The 24,570-nt window shown below is 37.5% G+C and overlaps 1 protein-coding gene across 3 annotated transcripts in view; it reads left to right on the top strand.

The window, feature by feature from the left end:
- TLN2 (talin 2) overlaps nt 1-24,570 on the top strand; it is a 170,296-nt gene that overhangs the window by 25,317 nt on the left and 120,409 nt on the right. For all 3 annotated transcript variants that reach the window (XM_065642225.1, XM_065642226.1, XM_065642224.1), the window contains exon 2: nt 23,011-23,093. The gene's annotated coding sequence lies outside the window, so the exon portion shown is untranslated. The remainder of the gene's footprint in view (nt 1-23,010; nt 23,094-24,570) is intronic.

The raw sequence follows: 24,570 nt of genomic DNA, 5'->3' as shown, positions 1-24,570 counted from the left end.
AGTTTTGTATAATCCATCTATACTTTGCTGAGATTAATCTAATTACTTTTGAGTGACTAGCCTATCGGTATTCATTATCTTGGTAGTGTTTTCTTGCTGTGACTATGTAACTATTTGAAAGTTGGGTCTGAGCAGTAGTTTTTACGTAATGTTGCAAGGACTTTGACATGCACAAACTGGGCCATCTTTAAATTCAACCCAGCCGTCGTAGAAAATAATCTGAATATTCTTTCAATGCTACCTACAGCCTGCTGCTAGTATCTAAGTGCAGAAAGACTACAGGTCCTTACTGTTCCCTGATCTGTGGTGGTCACTACATATGCAGGAGAAGGCATTTTTGAATGGTCACTGTGGAATTTTGTAGCATAATAGTATGTTCTGGATCTTAAAAATACAGATATCATAACTTTTCATTTTGATAACAACCAGTCTTGTAAGAATTCTGCAAGAGTGCAGAGAGTTCATCCAACGCTACAACAGTGATGGCAGTCTGTGTTCTCCAACGTTCTCATCCTGTGGATTGCTGGAGTTGCACAGTTGCAGTGCTGAGACCTCAGAATTCAACATGGCATTTGATGCTCTGAGGTTCTATTTCACTAGTATCTCTGACAAGTCAGCAGTATTTAACTGGACTGTAGATAAAGATAGTGACAAACTCAAATAGCATGGTTTCAAATTCTGTTCTTAATGTTTTGAATTCAAACTGACCAAATTTGTGAGCTGAATGTAACAGAAAAGTTCCTCAGAGGTGTTACTGTATCTTCTGTTGATAATGGAAATGACAGCTGTTCTTTCTGTAAGTAATTTTTGGGGGGCAAAGCTAGATTAACTCCAGGGTTGGACTGGAAAGCCTTTGGAGCATTGAACACTTACAGCAGGTTTTTCAAGTGAGTATGCCTACTGCTGTCAGTCTGAGCAAATTACCTGCAAGGCAGATGTTTAAGATTGACTATTGGCAGTCTAGAAGATTCTGTTGGTGTAGAAAAGCCAGTAATTTGTGCTGCTAGCTGTCAAATATATTGGGGGGGAAAACCTAATTAGCTCATCACTTGACATTTTCTCTTAAAGTAAATGTGAAGCCATGAATTTCAGTCCTGAAAGTTGACAGAAATATATTTCCTGTGCTTGGAATAATTTTCTTCTTTGTGACATGGAGGTGTGAAATTCATTTTGCATTGCTAAAAGGGGTATCTCAGTGTGGCATACTCTGTTATAGTTCTTTAAGAAGTTGCACTGAAATTTTTTTTACTTGTTATTAGCAGACCAGTTTGAAAGGCAAATTCAAAATCAAGCAGGTGCAGAAATGTGTTTTAGTTGGAACCGGTGATGTATATAAATGAATGTGTGGGCTGATGGGAGTAAGGGTTTGGGGAAAACTATGCTGCAACTCAGTTTGAGTGGTTATCTTTTATTCCGTGTGGATGAGCGAAGGAGATGTCACAGCAGCAGTTAGCGTTGCATTTCTTGGTGACCTTTGCACCAGTAAAATGCTGTGGATGAAAGCATGGTGAGAGTGGAGATATTCCTCACAACTCCTCTGGCTGTTTGGAGGGAGTCTGTCATTTTGAAGGATGTCAAAAGTTAAGCTTCCTTTTGAGCCACTTCTGTATGTGGTGATCCAGGCATTCCAGTCTGCCTTAGACTGTGCCCCATGCTACAGCTCTTCTCCTCCTCTGTTATATTAACAGAATGGATACACTGTTTGTCTTTGGGGTACTAGAATGGTACGGATTTGTAGTGTCAAAGATATCTTCAGGACATTTAATTTGTTATTCTTCCAGAACAGAAACTATGTAAGTGACAATGCTTGAGAAGAGAGCTACTTCTGCTGATCTATACAGTCAACCCAGTTGCAAAGAAGGATTTAGAGCACTGGCTCAGTATTTGCATGAGCTGATTATAGAGATGAGGGATGATCCAGTCTGTCTTAAACATTTAAATCAATAAAAGATGCAAAATGTCTTTATTGATGCATGAGGAGATAATGCTACATGTCAAATCAATCAGCTGTAAGTTGATTGTATTACTCTAGTTTTACTCTAGTAGACAAGTTGCAAGCAGATATTTATTGGCATATGAGAGTCAGTTTTTTAGGATTGGTTTAGTCTTTCTCTGTGCCACCTTGTATTTGTGTTTCTAATCCATGCAACAGAGAAATTTGTAGAAGGTGAAATACAGTGAAGTAGCTGTCTGGCATCACCAGGCATATGATGGTTTCAGTAAAGGCTAAAGGTAAGATAGTTTCTTAAGAACAGATTACCATGAAGGTTTATGTTGAATCCCTAGTTATTTCTGGCATGCCTTCAGTTTTCATAGATAAAACTATCATTGCCCTGATTTGTAAAATCTTGACATGAAATGGCTTTAAATTCATCTGTCCATGTCTATGAAGTACCTACTTCTTCTGGGCCTCAAAACTGGAAAAAAGCTATTAATACACTTCAGATTTTTTAATCAAAGAGAAAAAGCTAATATTTTACGTTATTTTCATAGGTTTTGTAGATTACCCTGAGTAGTTGTAGACTAGTGGACTTTGATACCCTTCTGTATTGGAGGGCAAGCAGGCAAGCGCTTGTGCTGTGAATAACTGATGTCTTTTGAAAGTCCAGCTTTAATACATAGATGAGCAACTCTGTAAAGTGATTGGTAATGATAGCTGCTGTAGTTGCAAGACCAACAAATGACTTAATTTCCTAGATTTTTAAAAAATTTTAATATGATGACTAAGTTTTAGAAAGTCATATCAATTCATATTTGAGGAAATGTAAAGCTTGTAAGAAATTGTACAGACTGTTTTAAAGATAAATGGGTGTAAATAAAGGTGTTATGTGTTGGTTTTGATAATTTTTTTCTGTTGGAAACTAAACATAGCTAGGATTCACTTAATACTGCTAACATTCATTTAGCTACAAATGAGGAGCTCTATTTCCTCCTATTGCATCAAAATGAAGTTGGTTCAGCCAAGAATCTGAGCTCTGAGCATATGCAAGCAAATTGGCGACTTTTCTGTAATATTAAGTAACTGGACAGAGCCTCTGGTGATAAGGCAGCAAAAGCTGTAGCTCTGTGGTGGATTGACTTGCATAAAGCAAATGTTTTGACAACCACATTTTGTGATGTGCTAGCTGTACTTCAGGCTCTTGTGGTTGAGCTACTGTTCTCATGCTTCTTATCACCAAATGTGGATGACAAAGGCAGTCTTCTCAAAAGCAGTATACAGAAGGAGGATTTGCTGCCAAACTCTTTCCAGTATCTTCCGCCTTCAGCCTGCTGTTTTCTGCCCCTTGGCCTAAAGGTTACATGTTCATTACTGGTCCTTTTAAAAGGCTGTATCTTTGCTTTGGCAAGGGCACTGTTATACTGCTCCATATCCAGAGACTACAGGCAGCTGAGCCACTCTCAAACTCTTGAGCGGCTGTGTTAGGCTGTGAAAGACTTCTTAGCTTGGGCACACAAAAGGAATACTCAGTTCTGATCCTCTTCCTTTTGTGGGTTGTGTGGAGTGTTGCCCTTTCAAGGATAAAGGGCTTGGGAACCACAGGCCTAAGATGTGATCTGGGAGCTGTTGAGATTATGCTGTTCCCATTTCCATCTCAACCTGGTTTGGAAAGGCTTTTCTCCACTAATAAGGAGAGCAATTAATCTCTTCCCGTTGTCAATTTGAGGAATCAATACAGATATGTTTGAGAGCTCAAAATGTGGCAAACAAGATGTCTAAGTCCTCCCAGGTAATGTTTAAGTTTTATATCTCTAAATGGCTTAATCTAATCCACATGAACTTTCCATTAGGACTTGCATGTTTACTCTTAACAGTTCTCATGAACAAACACGTGCATTGCTTTTTAGACTTTAGTAGTAGTGTAATCTGAGATGAGAGCTGTAGTGCAAGAGCTAAATATATCCTTGCAGCATAGCACAGAAGTCCAGCATTCAGAAATTATTTTTTGCAAATGAGGAGGACTTCGATACTTTTATAGCACTTGTTATTTATAACAAGCGGTTATTTTTCACATGGTAGTATAATTTAATTTTAACTTATATGGGCTCTGGAGATAGTGTTAAGCACAAGGTATGATGAAGTTCATGTGAAGCAAATCAATTTAGGCTAAATGGTAATGTTCAGTTTATGGGGGCTATGCAAATGCTTAAGTAATACAGTGTCAGAGTTGGAGTAGTTGTAGGTGGTCGATACATGTGTCATGTAATGCCACAAGGCGCACAAAATGAAAAAAAACCTTCTGTTCGACTTGATGGCAGAAATGGTTGAAATTGTATTGAAGCTTCCATGGTGGAATGTGTTAATGGAATGGTAATGGGGAAATGTGTGGTCAGTGTGGATTTCTGTATAATTTTTGCATAAAGCGTTACATGCTAATTAAGCAGTTCAGTTTCATCTAGTCATAAGTGTGGAACAGGGAAAAAATAATTTCTTAAGAAACCCTGAGTGGTTGCAATTGAATTTCATGCATTTTATAATACGTAAACATTGAAATGGAAGGAACACAGGTGTTTGGCCTCTACTTTTTAAAGTTTTAACTATTATCTTTCTACAGTTGAACTGGTGCTGTATTCCAGAAGTAAGAAAATTGCCTTAGGCAGCTGGATTGTGCTTGGATTTTAAACTGTATCAGTTTCAAAGTAGGATGCTCCTGACTCTGAGCATGCTACTTGTTGCACTGAAGAGAGATGCACAACTAGAAAACAAGAGACAGTTTTTGCAAACTGCTTTTTACAGATGAAGCAGTAGATAAGTCTATTGTGCTACCTGTCCAGAATTATATTCTTCCATTTCTACTTTTTTGTGGGAATTCCACAGGAGTCTGAGGCCTGAGATGACTTGTGTAACATAGCAGTTTCTGCAATGCACAATTGAATATTAAAAGGTGTGAAAACATTGGTGCCTTTTGATCCTAAACTTTATGATTAAGTACAAAAGCTTTCTTGAGTGTGGAGGAGTTATTTTTCAAGACTGCAGGGAGGGTTTATGTAGAAACTGGTTTTCAGGTGCTTTTGAAAAAGCTGGCTGAAATAGTGGCTCAGTGTAGTGGTAAGAGATGAGCACAAACGTGAGCCTTATGGAATGCACTGAGGGTTCCTTAGGAGGGACGGACTTTCCTGACCTCAAACACATGGTTCTCAGTCTGTTACTGGACAAATCAAACCATTCTGGAGTCAGAAGTGATTGAACTGTGGCTTTAAACAACCTAGCTGTCAAGTTACCTGCTTACTGAATCTGAAAATATGCTAGCAAAACATTGCATAGTATACTAAAAGTTACAAAAACTATTAGTCTCTGATAGAACATGCCAGTTTGTGGGTTCCCCCCACCCCCCGCACCCTGCATGAAAACATTGACCCGAATCATTTCCACTTAAGTAGCAAATGCAGCTAACAGTGCAGAGCTGCTGTCTAGTGGAGTGGGGGCAGAGTTGTGATGCCCCTTCTTTGCATGCTGGGGGCTAAGCTAAATCAGATGATTTACCAGTTAACTCTCTGAGCATGGGCACAAACTAGCACACCTCATGTGGTGCATCCAGGCTTAAGCTGTTAAGTGAAGAGCACTGTATTTTCTGATTCAAAATACCCTATTTTCTCAGGAGTATTTTTGTAAGGAGGAAAAAAGTTTCTCCACAGTTTTATTTAAGAAAAAGAAACAAAAAAAAGAACCCCGGAAACAGCAAAAAACTCCTTGCAAACAATTTTTCAATGGAAGACTTCTTAGGTTAGCCTTTAATCTAACTTCATAGATTCTGAAGAGAGAACTTTGAGAGAAATATCAGGATACCTGGTTGTTTAGGAAAGGAAATTAATTTTATGGTTATCTTTAGCAGATATCAAATAGCACAGTAAGTAATTATCTTGCAACTGGTACTTTTGCTGTTAAAACTTAGTTTTGTTTGTAAATTTGACTACTTGTTGAAGAAGATTCTGACTGAAGTATTACCTACAAATCTTAGTTCTAGTTGCAGAAATTCTAGAATAACCATTTTGAATATCATTCAAACTTGCAGCTTGTGTGGGAGGAGGAATTGCTTGGGACACTGGGTCATGTAGCCCACTGAACTGTTCTGCTGTCTCACTATGGAAGGTTCTGTGTTGCCGCAATATATGATTTGGAGTCAGTGACCTCTGAAAATTTTGGGTTTACAGGTAAGAGCCACAGAAATGTGGATTTTATTCTCTGGGCTGAATTCAAGTTTAGTGTTAGTTTTTATCACTCTACTGCAGTGTACTGGATTAAGGTCACAGCTGAAATTTGAGCATGTGGCTGAAATAGTTGTTGAAAATATCTTCCCTCCTCATTCTCAAGCTTGTATTGCTGTGCACATCACCTTCTGTGAAATAAAGCTCTGGAATTATAGTGCAAGTTTGTCTTGGAGAACTGGATTAAAGCAGGTCTTTTATAACCACAAAGAAGACATGGAGGTAGAATGTAACTTCAGTAAATTTTTGGTGATGTCACTTGTTGTCAGTGCTCAGCCTTATTGTCCAATAGGTAGTATTGCTTGGTTGCAAATATACTGTATTCTTCCAAGGGTAGTTTAGGGCCAAGGCATCTCTGCTGTAGTTGTTTGCACTTTTAAAGGCTGACAGCTTTTAGTGATTGTAGTCCTCAGAGGGGTGACTGCATGCAGGAAGTAGTAAAAACGGACCACAGGACAGAAACAGCTGCTTTGTTTTTGGACCGGTGGCAAAGCTGGGAATGCTTGCAAATCCCTGTAGAGAGTCAGAGGCCTTGGAAAATGTCTTGAGACTTGGTTGCTTAGAACAGCCTGGTGGGTGGAATTGGCAAGTTATTGTGGAGCAGGTACTGCTGGAAATGGAAGTTAAAGGGGAGGGGAAAAAACAAACAAAACAAAACAACCCAAACCACACACACAAAAACCCCCAAAACACTCCTTTGCAACTTGAAGAGGAAAACTTCAAAGAAAGTGTGCTTTCAGGAGAGAGACAGCACAGAAGGCTCTGGGAGAATGATAAGCTACCTCATGACCTTGAAAAAAGCTGCTGCATTTTTGTGAGGGTACATTTGGCTCCCTTCTGGTAAAAACCTCTGAAGCTGCCAAGGTCCTGTTTTTACACTAACACTTTTTGCAGCTCAATGGATTGCTTGCATTGTTAACCCTCATCTCTGAAATTCTGAAGATCTCTTTTATTGTCCCAGAATGATAACATCTGGGCAGGTGAGCATGGCTAGTTGTCCCTTTGTTCCCTAAAACCTGACCTGTGTGGAGGATTTGAGTAGCAAGTGACCTGTCAGTTCAACTGAACCACAGTTGTCAAGGCAGAAAGTTCTGCAGGTGCATTTCCCTGCAGATATAACTATTAATGTAATGTATTTATATTTTCTTGATTTTATTGTAAATGGCACCCTATTTGTTTTAAAATCTATTTGGTAATAGTTGTACAGCAGCCTTACACACACTGCTTTGTAAGGAGGCATTTCCTTTAAATTCTTATTTTTAGTATGTCAATATTACTTGTCAAATGAGTTTGGTGGGTTTTTTTGTTTTGTTTTTCATTTCTTGAGCATCTTCTCTGCTGCCTGTCACAAACAGGTTAGGACTGTAAAGATTATACACATACTTACATGGCTAGTGAAAATCATTGAAGAAAAAAGTGAAACCTTCACTTTTGTTGTTTTTCTTCCATATTTTTTTACCACTTTCCCTGTGACTAGAATTTCAATATTATGGTTTAGTTGAAGTCATTCAGTAACTTCAGGCATATGTGTGCTTTGGATAGAAGACACAAAAGCTCAGAGACACAGACTGTCCATCATAGATCTTTTAACTTGCTTCTCCAACTAACTGGTTGCTGTGGAAAAATCTTTTTGGCTACCCGGATTAGTTAAACCTTTGTTTCTGACTCCATGTCCCTGGAGACTTCTGCAAACAGAGGAAACTACTATACATCTTCCCAGATTTTTGTGCAGCTGCAAAGACATGAGGAAGTAGAACATAGTGCAAGAATAGGTCAGCTTTTTCTCAATCACACTGCAGAAGTTCTAGGCAATTTTAGAGTTTTCTAGAGAGTTAAGATACTGTATCCTTGGTCTTTTCCCCAAGACTGACACAGACCCCTCCCAGAAAATGTTTCAGAACAACTGAATGTCCTTATTTTCCACTGATAAAACTTTGTTCTTCTGCCTACTGTGTGTATTTCTCTAAGCTATGCTAAGGTCATATTGCATTTAGTCTTCTGCTTAATCCTGGAGTGGTACTTCCAAATGTAAGACTTGATTTGTCATCTTCCATGCCCTCAGACTGATATGTCCTTTGTCACTTTGTCACTCAGGAAAAAATTGCACTTCCTAAATGCTTGTCAGGTACAAGTTCAGGGCAACATGCCAAGTGGTAAAAATATCAAAACCAGAAGTATGTTTTTCCACCCATGCCCCTCCCCAGCCATGGCATTCCAGAAGGAGGGTTTGGCTTGGATGTTCTCGGCTAGAATTGCTTCCAAAAGCTTGTTGTCCATCTGTTAGTACAGCTAAGCACTGTCCAAGGAGCCAATAACGCATAATTGTAGGAAACTTGAGTGTTGATCATTCATGAGAGCAGCTGGAGTGAAAGTCAATCCAGTAAACAGTTCTAAATTATCTCAAACTAAAATTTGATGTTAAAGGATATTTTGCCGTTGTCTTCCTCTTGGACTAAATTGATTAAAAAGTAGCTGATTTCTAGAAACACTTAGGTATCTTTGAAATGCCTGCTTTGAAGTTAGTAGCTCAAAAAGCTTGCGTACTCTTTAAATGTGGCCTTGTAGTGTACCTGGCAAATAATTATCTAATACTGGCCTCAGTAATAGCTCAGAATTATTGTTAACTTCTCAAATTGTATGTACTGTATCCCTGAGTTGGGCTACTCTAAATTTTCAACCAAGTTGGGAGCTTTGCTTCTTAAGTATACTATGAGAGAAGTGGATTTTATCACTTAAAAGCATAGTCCAGAGCACTTAAAAGTTTTAATGAAAAAAATCCATGTAATAACTGAAACACAGATTTAGAAACATAGCAATAAAGATGGAAGTCGAATTCTAACAGTGTCACTTGGATTACTGACCTGCTCAATTTTTATCTACCAAAATACAGTTGCTTTATATCACCAGTTTTCATGGACATGCTCACTTTCTTTGTTGATCCATGTGGCTTATGCATAGCTTTGTGGTAATCATTTACTTAATGTTGGTTTTTACATTCCTGTGGTCTGTGGCCAAAATTAATGTTCCTAAGCAGATATTTTAGTTATTGCATTCAACACTCAGTTGTATTCTTAGTAGACTCTTGTATTTTATTTTTTAGGTTTCTGACTTCTGAGAGCAAAATCTGTCTGGGTGAAAGTTTCAGACTTTTCGCAGCTATGACTCGTGTCTGTTCTGATTAGCAGGGGCAAGCTGGCAGCTGGGCTGCTACATTGCTAGACCTTCAGATCTGAATGTTATATATCAACTTCATTTATCATTAACTTGAGTAGACCTGCGTTAGCTGTTGCTCTTCTTGTCTGACATAATTCACCTATCTGAGACGGTGAGGTCAGTTGTCACCTATGTGCTAGCTTGATCCAACAAAACCATTATATGCAGAATTGGATGTAAGTAGTGATGATCAAATTTTGCTTTTAGTGCAAATTCTGAATGTAGTGCTTTGGATTTTTGGCAGAGAATGGCGTAAAGGTTAGGGAGTATTATATGCTGCAACTCAAGTTCCCAAATACTTTGCACGTGTTTCAAGCAGCTTGTAACACAAATTTTGTGTCCATCTTTGCTGTTGAATGGAATGTTCTGCCTAAAACTTGAATATGAGCTTTATATACTTGGAAAATTAATACACAGGAAATGCGTTTGTTCTGAAGTGAGACTCTGGGATGAAAACCAGGGAGGCTTTAGCAGAGCTGTTAAGACAACCCAGCTGAGTTATAACTGTAATTCCTTCTTTTAAAATCTGGGAGCAATAAACAATTCAGATGTGCTTTCTGAATGCAGTGGAATTGGTCCCTTGGGCAGACAGTGTATGGAGAAACCTTTGGAGTCGACTTTTGGCTATCAACTCTCTGATTTTCTGAACATACTGAAATGCTGTATAGATACTGTAGCTAAGAATGCAGTGTTCTACCTCTTGCTTTCGAAAGCCTTAGTTCTGTGCAGACTGGTGTCACAGTGACCTGTTTCAAATAGACCAGATAGGAGAATTGCTTGATTTACTTGGGTTTCTTGGCTTCAACCCCAAGACAATGAATGAAAAATCAGCGAAAATGTCTTTCTGGGGTGTCTGTTACTGAAAGTGTTGGGAGTCAGTCCACTCTTCCATACAAACAACTTGAGGTGTTGCTGAAATGTGTGAAATATGAGGTTTTGTGTGTTGTGCGTTGTTTGTGTGTGTGTGTTTGGGGGTGGTTTGTTGTATTTGTTGTGGGGTTTCCTTTGTTTGTGTTAGGTTGGTTTTGTTTTGTTTTTAGCCATGCTACCCTGCAGCTAACTGCACTTTTCAGTGGCAGGTAAAGGGCATTATCTGTATTTGCAGCAGCAGTGTTACAGGTCTACAATCATGTTAAAACAGCTGAAACGAGCTCTGAGTGACTAAGATTGCTGAGCACTTCAAATTATTGCAGTGTTGAAGTAGTTTATTTGAGAGCAAAGGCAAACAATACATTATTTCCAGTAAAGTACTGCAGAGTGACCTGATTTAAGTTTCTTGACAGATTATGGAAGTCTGGGCTGGTATATGGAGGAGACTTATGGCAGCTAACTTCAAAGGTGAACCATAATGAGATAGGGAGATCTGAAACTGAAGAAGCTCCAGTATGAGGAGTGACTGAAAAGGCTAGTATCTGGTGTTGTACAACCTGCTGTTAGGGAAGCTTACTTTCCTAACACGTCTGAACACAATTGGAGGGCTGATTTGGTTCAAGAGTGTTTCAGTGCAGAAGTGTGATAGTTTTACTTGCTCTTTACACTATTGGATAAGTACAAATTATGTATATTAAAAAGCCTTGATCTAAGACCAATGTAGCAAGAAGTAGCGAAAGCATCTTGGAAAGGATTATTTCATGTTCTCTGACATAGCTTGGACACTGCCTTAGTCCAGAAACATGTGCTTGGAAAGCTTAGCCCTGTGAAGAGAAAATGTCTCTCTTCCTTTTACAGGGAGGGGGAAGTGAGGAGGAGGTTGAGCTTCTCGTATGTTTGAGTATAAACAGACAGTATTTCTTTAAGTATGTGTTTTTCAGCATTGTATCTCCTGATTTGCCCCATTTAAATAGCCATTCCAGACAGTGTTCTCCCCTGGGACACGAGTGCTGTTCAACCTTTCGGTGAACACTGCAAAGTATCATTTTTGTTTTCTGTGGAGCTCAAAGTGAAGCAATTAAAATGACAGGAAGTGCTTGGGACTGAAAGATTTATGTCTGTGGGAAGACCTTATGAAATTCAAAGTATATTTTAATCAGAAAGAATTGACTTGGCAGCTGCATAGCTAAAGATGTGCTGTTTTTTCTGAAATGTTAACTTGATGTCCTCCAAGACAAATCAGTTATAAAGATAACTGCTTTATGCGTGTCTGGTATAGTGAACAACAGTTACGTGTACATTTTGCAGAACTGCTAAGTTCTCAGTCACTGAGGAGCTTTAATAAGTAGTAGTGATTAAAGCTGCCTTTTAAATTCTTCCCAGTCATATCAAAAGACTTATACCTACTATAAGACAACAAATTCTTCATGTAGGAGAGCGCCACTTAGGTTCTTCATCTGTCTGATGTGACTCCACTCAATTACAGAAATGGCTGTTATTTGGAGAGGGACATGGATTGAAAGCAACTTAAAAATCATAGCTTACTAAGGTTGAAATACAGTATAGAAAGCTTGATACTAAGCTAGGAAGATGAGCTTTCAAGCATATAAGAAAATGAAAAAGTAATGTCATGGAAATGATCACAAAATTTTATTACTGGTAATCTGCTCTGAGGAGTGCATTTCTTCTTCTGGAGAGATCTAGAAGAGATGCTGAGGACAGTCTGCTCACTTTTAGCTAGGAGAGTAGTGTCTGAGTCAGGAAATGCTTCAGTTCAGTTCTAGTCAACCACATTCATTCTGGATAATTTTTCATGTCAGTTGTTTTTTCTCAGCTTCTACAATCTGAAGAGCTTGACTGGAGTGACAACCTACCTTGATGGACTGGAAGATGGCCATGGGCCTCAGGTGGCTGCTTATGGTTGCGTTTTGGACTCCTGACAGCTATTTAAAGCACGCGCACTAATTGAATTAATGGCTGTCATTTATAGAAAATAGTTTTGGGTTTACTTTTTTCATTACTGATTACTAAGGTGGTAGCAGACAAAAACAAATTAATTTTCAAGTACATAATTTTTTTTTTTTGTCTTACTAGGATAAACCTAAGTTTGAGCTTCATTTCTGTATGTGGTTACAGAAATGTATACAGGGAAATATAATATAATGTATACAGGGATATATAATACTGAGACAGGTAACACTTGCATAGCAGAAAGAAGTGTGGAGACTTCCTGAGATTTTAGTCCCTCCAATTCCGTGTTTGACTCCACATTCTCCCCTTCTTCAGCACTCTAAATTTGGCAGCATAGGTTTGTGTACTGCCAGCTCTTTCGAAATACATGCAGTTTTAACATCTGAATGATAGCTAGAATTATGTTCATGGAATTTTAACTGTTGAATTTCCTAGGCACAAAATATTTACATGAATATAGCATCCTAGTAAGAAGAAACTGAAGTTGTGAGTGACTTTTGTTCTGGAAATATCTAAATCATGTGAATCAAGATAGGAATTTTCTTATAGAGCATATAATGCAAAATACAGTGAGAGTTTTAACTTGCTGCTTTGTAGTATGAGCTTTTTAAGGTAAGAATTACAGTTGATGGCAAAACTAACTTAAAGCTTTTTCTTTTGAAATAGAAGAAACAGCAGGTACACCTGCTGGTGAGCACTGTAAAGACTTAACTCCTCCAGTAATGATTTGTTGGATGTTTTCCATGTTCTTTTTTGAGCCTTCAGGAAGGTATTCCGGAGTTGTCTTTTCCTAACTGCTGATTGGGTTTTCAAGCTGGGGTTTACCTCGGATGCAACAGACTTTCTCCTGTTGGAAATTTCTAGCCTTGACTGTATTGAAAATGCTGAGTGTGCTGTCCCTATGTGATGGAGTGGAGTCTGAAGGCCTCTTAACTAAAGACATTCTAAGCTTTGTAAGAAGGCTGTGTGTGTTTGTATGTCTAAAGTAATAATAACGTATATGAACATAGACGTATGTGTGCATGTATACAGAGTTGGCCCAGAACTATTTATCGCCTCATCTTGGTGTAGCTGCATTTTCTTTGATAACCAGCTTTCATTCTGAGGAGGCTTAGGACCTCTTTTGTTTGTTTGGAGATTCTCTGTAATGCACACAGACATGGACAAGATGATACATCAGAGATTAGTGGCATACAAACAAAAAGATGTGGTGGAATTCAAGTTTGCTTTGTTTTGTTGAGTTTGGATTGTTCTACTTTGAGTTCAAAATATTTTTTTCAAACTTTATAAATTTATATGCTAACATTAACTTCAGATATTTAGTATATTTGTGTTTCAGTATGTTTCTTACTGTCAGGATGGTTAATGTGTTGCCTAAGTATTTGTCTGAATGTGTTGCCTAAGTATTGGTCTGAAGATAAGGAAATTTTGCAAATCACTACTCTTTAAAAAGAATCTCTTCAGTCTAATAAAACAGTGATAATATAAACATGAAAAAATCCAAGTTTTATTTCTATTGAAGTTGGATTTCCAATGCTTTTTATCTGGAGTCTCTGAACTATTACTGTGCTGTTTGTATGCAAATATAGAGCAGCCTAGCTTTCGAGGAACACGTCTGGAAAGTTGGCAGACTTCCTGTTAGTCATGCCAAAGAGGTAAATTGTATGCTTTTTTTGCGACAGTGTAAGTGGACTGAAGTTCTTTTGTGAATAGATTTAGCTGGCAGATTTTATGCTAAATATAGACAGTTTCAGAATTACATCATTAGAATGGCAGGTGTCCTGTCTTGTTAACATACTGGAAGAAATTGTACCAACAGCAAAAATCTTTGGTTGTGTGTGTTTATATATTTGGGGGGTTTTGTGTGTGTTGGGTGGTGGTGGTTGTTGTGTGTTGGCTTTTTTTTTTTAACCTATCCATTGAAAGATTACTGTTTAATTTTATTGCTTTTTCAGCTCATGCACAGACCCAGGACATGAAATTTCATCTCCTGAAACTAATACTCACGCTGCTAATGACTTTATTTGCAGGTATTTAGCCAAAATTGTGTATGAATTCCACATAAACATTAAAGATGGAAGTGTTCACATTAGGCAACTTCATAATTTGATTATAACCTTGTAGTATCTCTCAAGAGTGACATATTTGTATTAATATTGGCAGTGCAATAGATTTGTTGTTGTTGTTGTTTCAGGTAGCTTAACTGTCGGTACTTGAAACCAGCCACCTCTGTTACCCTTCCTGCAGGAATTTTGGTGCAAGATGAGTATCTGGAGATAATTTTATTTAATATGGGGTTAAAATCTACCATGCAGGTAGTCAAGCCATTGAAAATGTTCTTGTTAATGTATTTTCTTTAACTTCCTGAGAAGAAACATAAAAATGGTAGCCATTGTAATAGGCAGTCATTTTAATTGTCTAGGACTTTAGATTTTTTTATAAATTGCCTTATGCTGTAAATTCCTCTTTGATCCAACTGTAAGCCTAGGCTGATGGTGGTGTGTGTGTTTAATTTTTGGTTTTTTTCTTGTGAACATGGAGGCTAAATATGTTTTCCTGAAGAGGAAAGCTTGACCGGAGATTGGGAACAGGGCCAATGTCACATTGTGGATTGATATTCCTTTCTTGGATGAGTAGCTGCAAGGGAAATGTGAACCTACTCTAGAAGATGCTTATTTAGAAGTCTTTGAGGCCTGAGTAATTCATAATTTAACAGTAAAGAAAAACTAGGGTTTTTTTTTTTAATGGTAGTTAATTATAACAGCTGAATTCACCCTTTTTCATAAAGATGATGCAAATACTGTTTAGTTATATTGCCATGGAACTGCTGAGGTTCAATTCAGTGAATCTTTGCAATGGATTGCTAAATAATTGTTGCTGTAATGTATGCCAGCATAAATGGATGACAAATCTGATTTTGACCTGAGTGCAAGGATATATTTGGATATTCTGCATAGCATCGCAGCATGGCAAGAAAATAGACCCTATGCTGAGGAATTTCTTTCTGATACTATGGAGCTGTGTTCACTGCTCAGGTGTTAGTATCCATGTAGCTGTTCTAAGGCAAACTACACTTTCTATTCTCATGAAAAATAGGCTTAACTTCTTGTTTACAGTTGTCAAACTGCTGATGGGATAACGTTAGTGTAGATTCCAAATCATAAAAGGTCAGAAATTAGAGTTATTGTGAATGGTACCCTGATGAGGAAAGTGCCATGTACTCATTTTTGAAGACTTGTTATTTCACATGATTACCTGTCATTTTCCATTACTATGTCTCACATCACATGATTAAAAATAATGTATTTAGCTCTGGTTTTAAAAGACTATGTTCTATGCTCAAATGGAGAGCCAGAGATTTTACAATAAATTAAGAAATATCGGTGATGGCTGTAGCTAACTCCTTGCAGGCATTGCAAGTCTGGCATAATTAATAGTGGTTGATACTTGTCAGTCTCTGGGTACTTCCTGTAGTAGTGTTCAGAGGGTGAGTGTCATTCACATTATGCCAGAGGAATAGGTGGGTTTGACAGGTGGCACCTTTCAGTGCATGGTTGCTTAGGAGAGCAATAAAGCATGACTGCCTTGTACTTCAGATCAGTCAAGTCAGACTTAAGTTCTGTCATCAAGAGCATTACAATTTGATCCCAGGATGGCATACTGTTCTGGGCAAACATTTTTTGAAGAACTTATCAAGCGTGACTGAATGTGAATATTTTCTGTAGCTTGTCCTCTATTAATAGTAATAACAGTAATAATAAAAATTAAAGTTACCATTTAACTTTTGGTAAGCCTTCTTTGCCTACCTTTAAAGGAAAAACAATTCACATTGACTAAGGTTTTGTCTTTCTACTAGACAACAAAATTGGAACCTTTTTTCCTAATTTACCTAGGGAGGAAGATAGAATTCAGAATAAAGTTTGAGTAATAACTGCTCCTTTAAGGAAAAAATACCCCAAACTATTGGCTACACTTGAAGAGCCATGAACAGCAGGAAAGTAGTATTTGCCTGACAAAAACTTCAAATATATGAAAACACAGGAAGACTCTAATATTAGTCAGTTGACTCATCCTCCTAATGTAAGATAGCTGAGATTTACATAGTTTTGAAAATGTGGCAGAATATAGTTGGATTTAAATGACTACAACAGGCACTTTCATCTGCTCTATACAAACATGCAGCCTTGAGAAGAAATTAATGCCCTACTTTCCTCTTGTGTTGCGGAATTTTACCTGTTGTGCCTTTTCAGACCTCTTCAAAACTATTATCCTTTATGGGCAGGATGCTGCAAGGATTGACAAATAAAAGCTGCAAAACTGTAGTTAAGTTCAGGTAGACTGAAGCAGTAATAGATCCTTAGATGTTGAAAGCTGAGTTTTGGCAGACGGGTACAGGGCTGAGCTTTGTGAGGTACAAAGGAAGAAAGTTTACCTTGAATGCTTCAGCCCACACTGAAGCACCATTTTCATAAACTTCACAATTATTAAGAAGTAATGTTTAGTTCCAAGCGTAAGGGAAGAATTGCTTTTGAGAGTATAGTTTCACCTGGGGGATAGGTAAATTTGCCTAGATGCTGAATATCATGTTCCAGTAGGTGAATTCTGGTAATTTATGAACTGACACAGCAGCGTGGTATATTTTGTTGACTGTAATCAATAAATAACAAGTTTTTGTTATTTTAAACAGTTAATCTGATTGAAGTCACATATATCAGGCAAAAAGACTCAGAAGTGTTGGATGGTTTGGATGTTACATGGTTCGGAGTGGAGACAACCCGAGTGACCTGTTATGTAGGGAGAATGGGGCAATCTGTATTATGATCTGATAAACAGTAGTTTCTGAAACATAATTGGAAATTATAGATCATATATGTCTGGTGGGGAGGAAGGGCAAAAAATGATGTTGCATATTGGTTTGTCCTAGTTTGTGAAATGGATTTCCTCATATAATGAATGTCTCCTGTAATACTTTGCTGGGGGAAAAAATAATTAAAATTGAATTTTGTATTCAAAGGTAAATGTTGTGTTTCAGTTCCTACTATTAAAAACTGATTTACCTGCAGCAGCAGGGTGCAGGGTGCTTATTGGTCATTTTTTCCCCTTTCTAACCTGTTTTTTATCCTTTACAAATAGTAAGCATACTAGCAAAACACGTGGGTGTTTTATATCGTGGAGCAAGTTCTATTTGATGAAACTAAGTGCAGGATTTCTGGGTTTATGTGTAGCATTATTTTTACCTTCCGCAGCTAGAAAAGCTTGCTGGTTTCAAGGTAGTGCAATGTCTAAAACTTGAAAAATCAGTAGTTGAAATCTGACTGCAGGAAAACCAGCAATTAGTCTCATAATTTATTAATTTTTCCTCATTAATGTAGAGGAATATAGTAGTAGTTGTGGTGTGATTGTTCAGTGTTTCATGATTCGTGTAGTTAAAGTATCCTGAAGGAACATTTATATGAAGTCTTTAAAGCTTCATCCTAATGGCTTTTGGTAAGGAACTGTTACCTAGATTAAAACCTAATAGAAATCACTTTTTAAATTTTTTAAATGAGAGCTTGTTCAAGTAGTGTCAGGTTAAGATTACTACTAGCTCTTTGTTAGACTCTGTGAATAATAATTCGTGGCATATAGATGGGCATGACTGTTTTTTCTCTAGTTGTGTTTCTGTGATGGGCTTTTCCTGCACTTGTCCTGGCATGGAGTGCATATACCCACGTGCGTGATCTCAGAACACCCCCTGGGTACTTCTGATTCCTGGCAAGTGCAGCCATGTTACTTACCCTGGTTGAGCCAGTCTGCCCTCAGGAAGGGAAAACCCGAGGCAGAACTGCCGTTAGGCTGCAGGTTTACCCAAGGTGCAGAAACTCAGTGTGCTGTTAATCCATCTGCTTTTGTGTGTGCTATGCCATGCCTAGGAGAAGGTAGCGCATCTGTTCTCAGAAATCACCTGCAAAATTCTCTCTGTTGGTTACAAGAATATTTAATGTGGTAAATGCCAGATATGGCTCTGATTGTGAAAAATTCTATGTTGTTCTACTACACACAAACATTACTGTTTGGTTTTAATGTCAGTTTGGTAAGTAAAATCTTATGTCAGCTCAATTTTACTCAGGCTTATGGCTGTTTCCAGCAAATGTTCAGACAACCTTAAAATTCCCGTAGTTTTCAAGTACATTTTTGGTGGTATCTTATCTCACCATTTCATCATTCGTTTAAGATGCCTCCAGTGCTATGGAGCTGAATAGAGCCTTAGTCTTGAAATAGAACCTGAAATGCATGTTACTTTGAAATAGTCAGTTAAAATCTTAACCAATTTAAGTTTGTAACTTTTATTCTTCATGTTTTATTATCTTGTTATCAGTAGGCCTGACGTTGTTACATGAATGCTACTTCTGCCAGCAGAAGGTAACTCAACATTTTTACCCAAATAAGAATGGGAAATCAAGGTCTAAAAGCCTGGTTGCAGCCTCCATTGCAAGGCAAACTTTTCAGTGATTCTTCTTTAGTGGTGGTAGTGTGTGTTCCTTTTATATAGAAGTGGTGAAGATCCTTGTCCATAAAGGTAGAAATCATATCAAGCATTACATCTAAAAGGAACTTTGTATTATAACAGAATTAAGTTTTACCAAATATTCCCCTGATATATTCATGTGTCCTATTTAAATTGTGTCTGTACTAGCACACTCTGAACCCATCTTCTCTGTGCTATGACTATATGAGTTCTGATATTAGAATAGAGGAACTGATCTGTACTGGTCAGTAGTCAATCTTTGCCCAGTGAAGATGCTTCCTACTTCACCTTACAGGCTGTTTGTTCTACAGAGTTGAGTAAAAGCAATTCCATTGCAAACTCTGCAATATTATTAGACACTCGTTGATTGCAGTGTGTCCTACCTAAGCATGGTCCTTTTGAAAGTATGTAGCCATGTAAGTGCGTTCTCAGATTGTTGTTTCACAGAATGCACCTTGTTTGTTGTGCTGATTAGGGATTAGAGAGATGTCAGGAGAAAGGAGGAAGCAAAAAGAGGAGAGGAGCTCTATTCTTGTGGGTATTTTTAGCATATGGAGCTGAAATCCAGATTCAGGATGCGAAAGAATCAAAGTTAGTTACTGAGAAGTGTTTTGAAGGAAGGTGGGAATCTGCTTTTGGATATAGTTTGGAGACTATATCAGGTCCTGCTGAATATGTTCTTTGGAGTGTACTGTGAGTGACTGCACGGACCATATTCCTCCTTCTCTCCTTGAATCTGTTTGGAATTCAGCCCTATCTTGTATGGATGGGACTGTTAGCAGGGATTCAGCCCCTGAAGATGGTGCTTAAAATATCTGTGCCTCATAATATTGTGTATTTCATATCCTTGTAGTAATTTTCTCTCTGCAGTCTTTAAGAAAACAATAAAAGATGATGGATAAGTGGCAGAACAAAGAACTTAAAGAAGTCACATATTACAAAACATCAAAGTTATTACCAGCTTAAAATGGCCATTCAATGTCTTTATTATGTGCAAGGAACATAAAGTTTCGAAGCATGGAACATATATCATAGAACTAAACTTCCTGACGTCTTGAGGGGGGTGGGGAAAATGGAACTGTTCCCCTGTTTATAGCTCAAAATATTAAGCTATTAGCAGATTCATTTAACAAGGGATGATACAGAGCTGTGGTGATGAGTGCCAACAGTATTAAAATATAGGAATCTATGCTTTGTGTAGTAGACTATGTATTTCGACTTGATTTTGGTTTTTAGCTCAATGCTTGGCTAACAAGAATAAGAAGATTACAGCAACAACAAAAACCACACAAAGCACAGTACAGGAAAACACTTAAACCCAAAGGAAATACATGGACAAAAAAACTTTCCATTTTCAAAAAATGTAGTGTAAGTGGATGCTAATATCTATTCTTGTAGTCTCAGTGAGCCTGTAATCTTAATGCTACTGAATTAAACTACATTATTATCAAGAATTTTGAGAATGTAGAATACCTAGAAAATATCAGGAGCAAAAGTATAGTTTACCTCTGGTTCACCACGTAGGATTCTGCAATGGAATGGAGAAAGAACATACTACTTAACCACTTTATTTTAATCTTCCTCTTCTATAAATAACATCACTAGCACTTGAACGAGTAGCTGCCCTAAATAAAAGGGGTTGGGGGGAGATGGGGAGGCAAGGGGGCTTATGCTGAAAAATACTTAAAATATTCAGAAAGCTTCATTGAATTTTGTATAAACTTCTAGAATTAGATGCGTTATGCATTTGTTGCTCCCATCCTACAATAGGTTAAGAATGTTAGTCACTGGGTTCATGCTGTGAACAAACCCAGGGTTCAGGGCAGCTGATTTGCTGACTGGGCTTTTGGGCAGTCGAGTTCCATCGCTGACTGCATTCCGGGAAGTAAGGACAATAGAATAACCAAACAGTGATTAATAGTTTTTAGGGTCTCTTTAGCTCCAATTGGTAAGTTAAAAAATATATGGCTACTTCAGCAGTAATTAACTCACTTGAAAAATGAACATTCTTTCTGCAGTCACATTTGTTCAAGCCAGTCTTAAAATGTAACATAGTATCAGCAATTTTTTTTTCAGACTCTACAAGATGCATTAATTTTTCTACTGTTAAATATTCAGATAACTGAAAATCTACTCTTTTAAATGAAGTTATATTTTTGAAACATGGTATTCTACTCGTTAGGTTGCTCTGGTAGTATGTGCAAATGGATGGTTTTGTTCCTTCCCTTGGTGTAAAATGTTAAGAGAGCAGTTCTGTTACCTCTTTCCTTCCCAGTCACATTTCTGATTAACAGTTACATGAGACCCTCCTGATAACTACAGAAAAATACATTTCCATTTTGCCATATTTGGTTTATAGCTTGAAAAAAAGAGTTGTTTGTGGGGTTTTTTTGGTGGTTGCTTGTTTGTCTGTTTGTGTGGGGGGTTTTTTTTGTTTTTCTTTGGGTTTTTTGTTTGGTAGTGGTGGTGGTTGTTGTTTGTTTGTTTTTGGAGGGGGGTGGGTTGTTTGTTTTTTAAGCAACACTTGTGTTATAGAACTGCATCTGAAAACAGCAGATTTCAAAGCAGTTTCCCAACCATGTAGATCACAATGATGGTAAACAAATGGTGTGTATTGAATCTGAAAATGTATCTGGGGACCTTTGTCAGATGTAATGAGAAAGAAGCAATACTGTGATTGTAACTTCATTCTCTGCTAGGTAAGGTTTTGTTGTTTCTTAGATGTGGTTCATTCTTCAGACGTTAATTTGTTGATACAAGTCTGGTAAGTGTCAGTGTTATGTGATACGATCTCTGAGTAGAGGGTGAAGATGCCTCCAGCTAGCACTTGGTGCTTTCTGAACTTGGGGCTTAGAAAGGGCTTCTGATGTCTTTGTCAACAAAGGACTGATAATGAAGAAAGGTATCAATGCTGCAAGTGACTGAAATACTTGGCAATCACATTTGAAGCAAACTTTAGAAATTTAAAACATGTGCAAGTAAACAGTTGCTTCCGGGAAGCAGGGCGGATGGCAAATTAAGGGCTGTACTGAACAGGACTTTGGCTTGTTACTGTAATACAAATACTGGAATTACAGATAAATCTCTCGTACACTGTTACAGCCATCTAAGGGAAGATACTAAATGTGCAGACGTTTTGTGCACTGGACTTGCTTTTATCCTGACCTTAAACTTTAGCAGAAAATCCATGAGGTGCAAGGCTGGTGGGTGGCATATATTTTAATTAAACTTAATTGTACATTCTTTGTGCATTACTGGAGACTTGGTAGGTGTTGAAAAGTTAGGTGTGGAATATGGGTTTAACTTTCAAAGTAGAAAGCTACTACAGTGCCAATTCTAATGCAGGCGCTGGTGAGCCATTGGATGCTGAAATAGTTGTCCTAATGTAGACTGCATTTATTCTGACCTGCAATAACTTTATTACTGTGCCTGGAAAAGTGATTGGTCTTGTAAACGTTGAGATCCTTGAAAAGGCGGTGGTGTTTATTTCATAGAATTGTGGGAGTTCGGGGGACAGGAACTGATAAACTACAACTTATTTTTGAGTATAAACTGATTTGCCCATCCTCATGAGATGATTTTTAAACCTGTGTGCTATATTAGCTTTTGTTTAGAGTAAAAGCTAGCAAATGATCCTAAGAATCCCAGAAAAAAGTCTAAAAAACAAAGCCTAAAACCACCTAAACAAGAAAGCCCACCTCCTCAAAGAACGAAAACCAAACTACAGCTTCTGTTGTCTTTTAAAAACAAAACAAACTATTAATTCTGGTTTTATTTTTCTGCTTTCATACTCTCAGAAGGGGGTTCACTGTGAAGGGAAGTTGCCCGAAGAGGCTTGTACTGTGCTGTTTTCTGCTAAATTACTCCACACAGAAACCATAAACCATAGAAAAGCACAATTAATGCAAAATAGACATCTTTGAGAGGTCAGTGTGATTGTTTAATTTAACACCCAGATTTGTGTGGCAAAACTAGAGAATTTCAAGGTATTTACCTGTATGAACTTAGAGTTCATTTATTATGAGTGTTTAAATGTGAGTAATTTGGAAGCCTGGATTGAATTTTTTTTTTCTTGAACTTGAAGCTGTTCTTTTTGGCAGTGCAAATTCTGGCTCCCAAAGAGAAAAGGAAACCTATAACTTCCTGAGTTCCTTCCTTTCTAGTGTGTTGGCAGAAGGTACTTTAAAACTAGAAATTAATGGACCGGGGATAAGAAAGTAACTTGTTTGTATCTTGTGTTACAGACCTGGTTACTAGGAACATTCCACATGGTCAAGCAGTACTTTCAGATGAGATTATTTTCTGTCGAATGAAGTTTAATTTTGAGGTAAGATTTTGTTTAATTTTATTTGTTATGGATATAATTACATAGAAGCTCCTACAGTAATTAAAAACTTTTATCTGCTGGTTGTATTAGTGTAATATTTTCTTTAGAGAATGCATGAAATGTATACAGCTGTGGCTGTGTTTGCAAAGAGAGAAATCAAGCTGAAAAATAAATGTGATGCATGAATATTGAAGCTCCAAGAAAACGTTGCAATTAACAGCCAGGAGACTAACCTGACCATTACTGTTATTGACTATTTTTAAACAGTTTCCAGGGAGACTGGAGAATATGTTCATATAATAAGTGAGTTCCCTAAGCCTTAGGAAAAAGGGCCATGCCTTTCATTGGTATGAGAACCAATAGCTGGGAAGATGACCTTATTTTGTCTTGATACATGTAGGAGGAGTGGCAAAAAATCTAAAGGACAATCATGACTAGAATAACTTCACAGATACATTACTATTTCTATACTGTAGCACTTTGAGAAGAGAATGTCACAAAGTGGTAAGACTGGCTTTGGGAAAATCTTGATAAAACTTGCTCCAGATTCTTAATCTGTTGGAGCTATTTAGACCTTGTATACATAACTGTTCTAAATGTTTTTCTGGCTTTGACTGCTTATCTGGAAATGGTGCTTGCAAAAGGTCTCCAATTGAATTTTGTCCTGCTGTTCTCCATCTCTGAAAAATATCTTTAGTGAAGTATTAAAGCAGTGTGTCAGTTTGTATCAGATGACTAAGGACAAGGTTAAGTGAAGTCATTAAAGAGTAAATATTATTTAGGACATGTATTTCATCATAGGTGCAAATCTTAAGAGAAGGTTAGATGGTTAGAAACATTGTTTTGTTCTTGCTATTTTACAGTTAAATATTTCTAGAGCATTCGTATAATCAAGCTTGTCAGCAAAACCCGTGTATTTTTAAGAATTAACACTGTTACCCTCTTTTGCAATGTCTGTTTTCCTTGTTTCACTGATGCTGCTATCAGATCAGTTACCAACTGTGGTATCAAATAACATGGCTAAAGATCTTCGCTAGCTTTTGATTTTAGAATTTTTTTTAAAAAGTGTTATTTCAGTGTAGTTAGATTAATTATATCTGGCTGTACAACTGATTGAACTCGATTGGTAACTACTTACTAATTGGACAAAGCAGGTGCTTTTGGGAATATTATTTGTTTCTTAGCTGTGAAAGATTGCCCTCAGGAAACTTGTTCAATTCATTCACACTGGCTTGATTCAGGAATGAATCTTGTAAAGTCCACAGTGATTCTCTCCTTTCTGTTGGCAATATATTAGTGCTGCTGGCTGTTGTATATATAAGTGAATGGTAGGAGAATAAACTTGTACTCAAGAAATTCAGTGACCTATTCACATGGGATTATTGGCGTAAACTCTTGCCCATAAACACTGTTCTTGATTGTTTGCTACAGAAATAGTGTTTGAAAACACCCAGTAATTGCACTGTGTGCAGCAGGT

This window comes from Caloenas nicobarica, chromosome 10 (assembly GCF_036013445.1).
Source record: "Caloenas nicobarica isolate bCalNic1 chromosome 10, bCalNic1.hap1, whole genome shotgun sequence".
Taxonomy (NCBI): Eukaryota; Metazoa; Chordata; class Aves; order Columbiformes; family Columbidae; genus Caloenas; species Caloenas nicobarica.
Note: the sequence above shows the minus strand (reverse complement) of the source record. Positions and strands in the feature narration are given on the sequence as shown.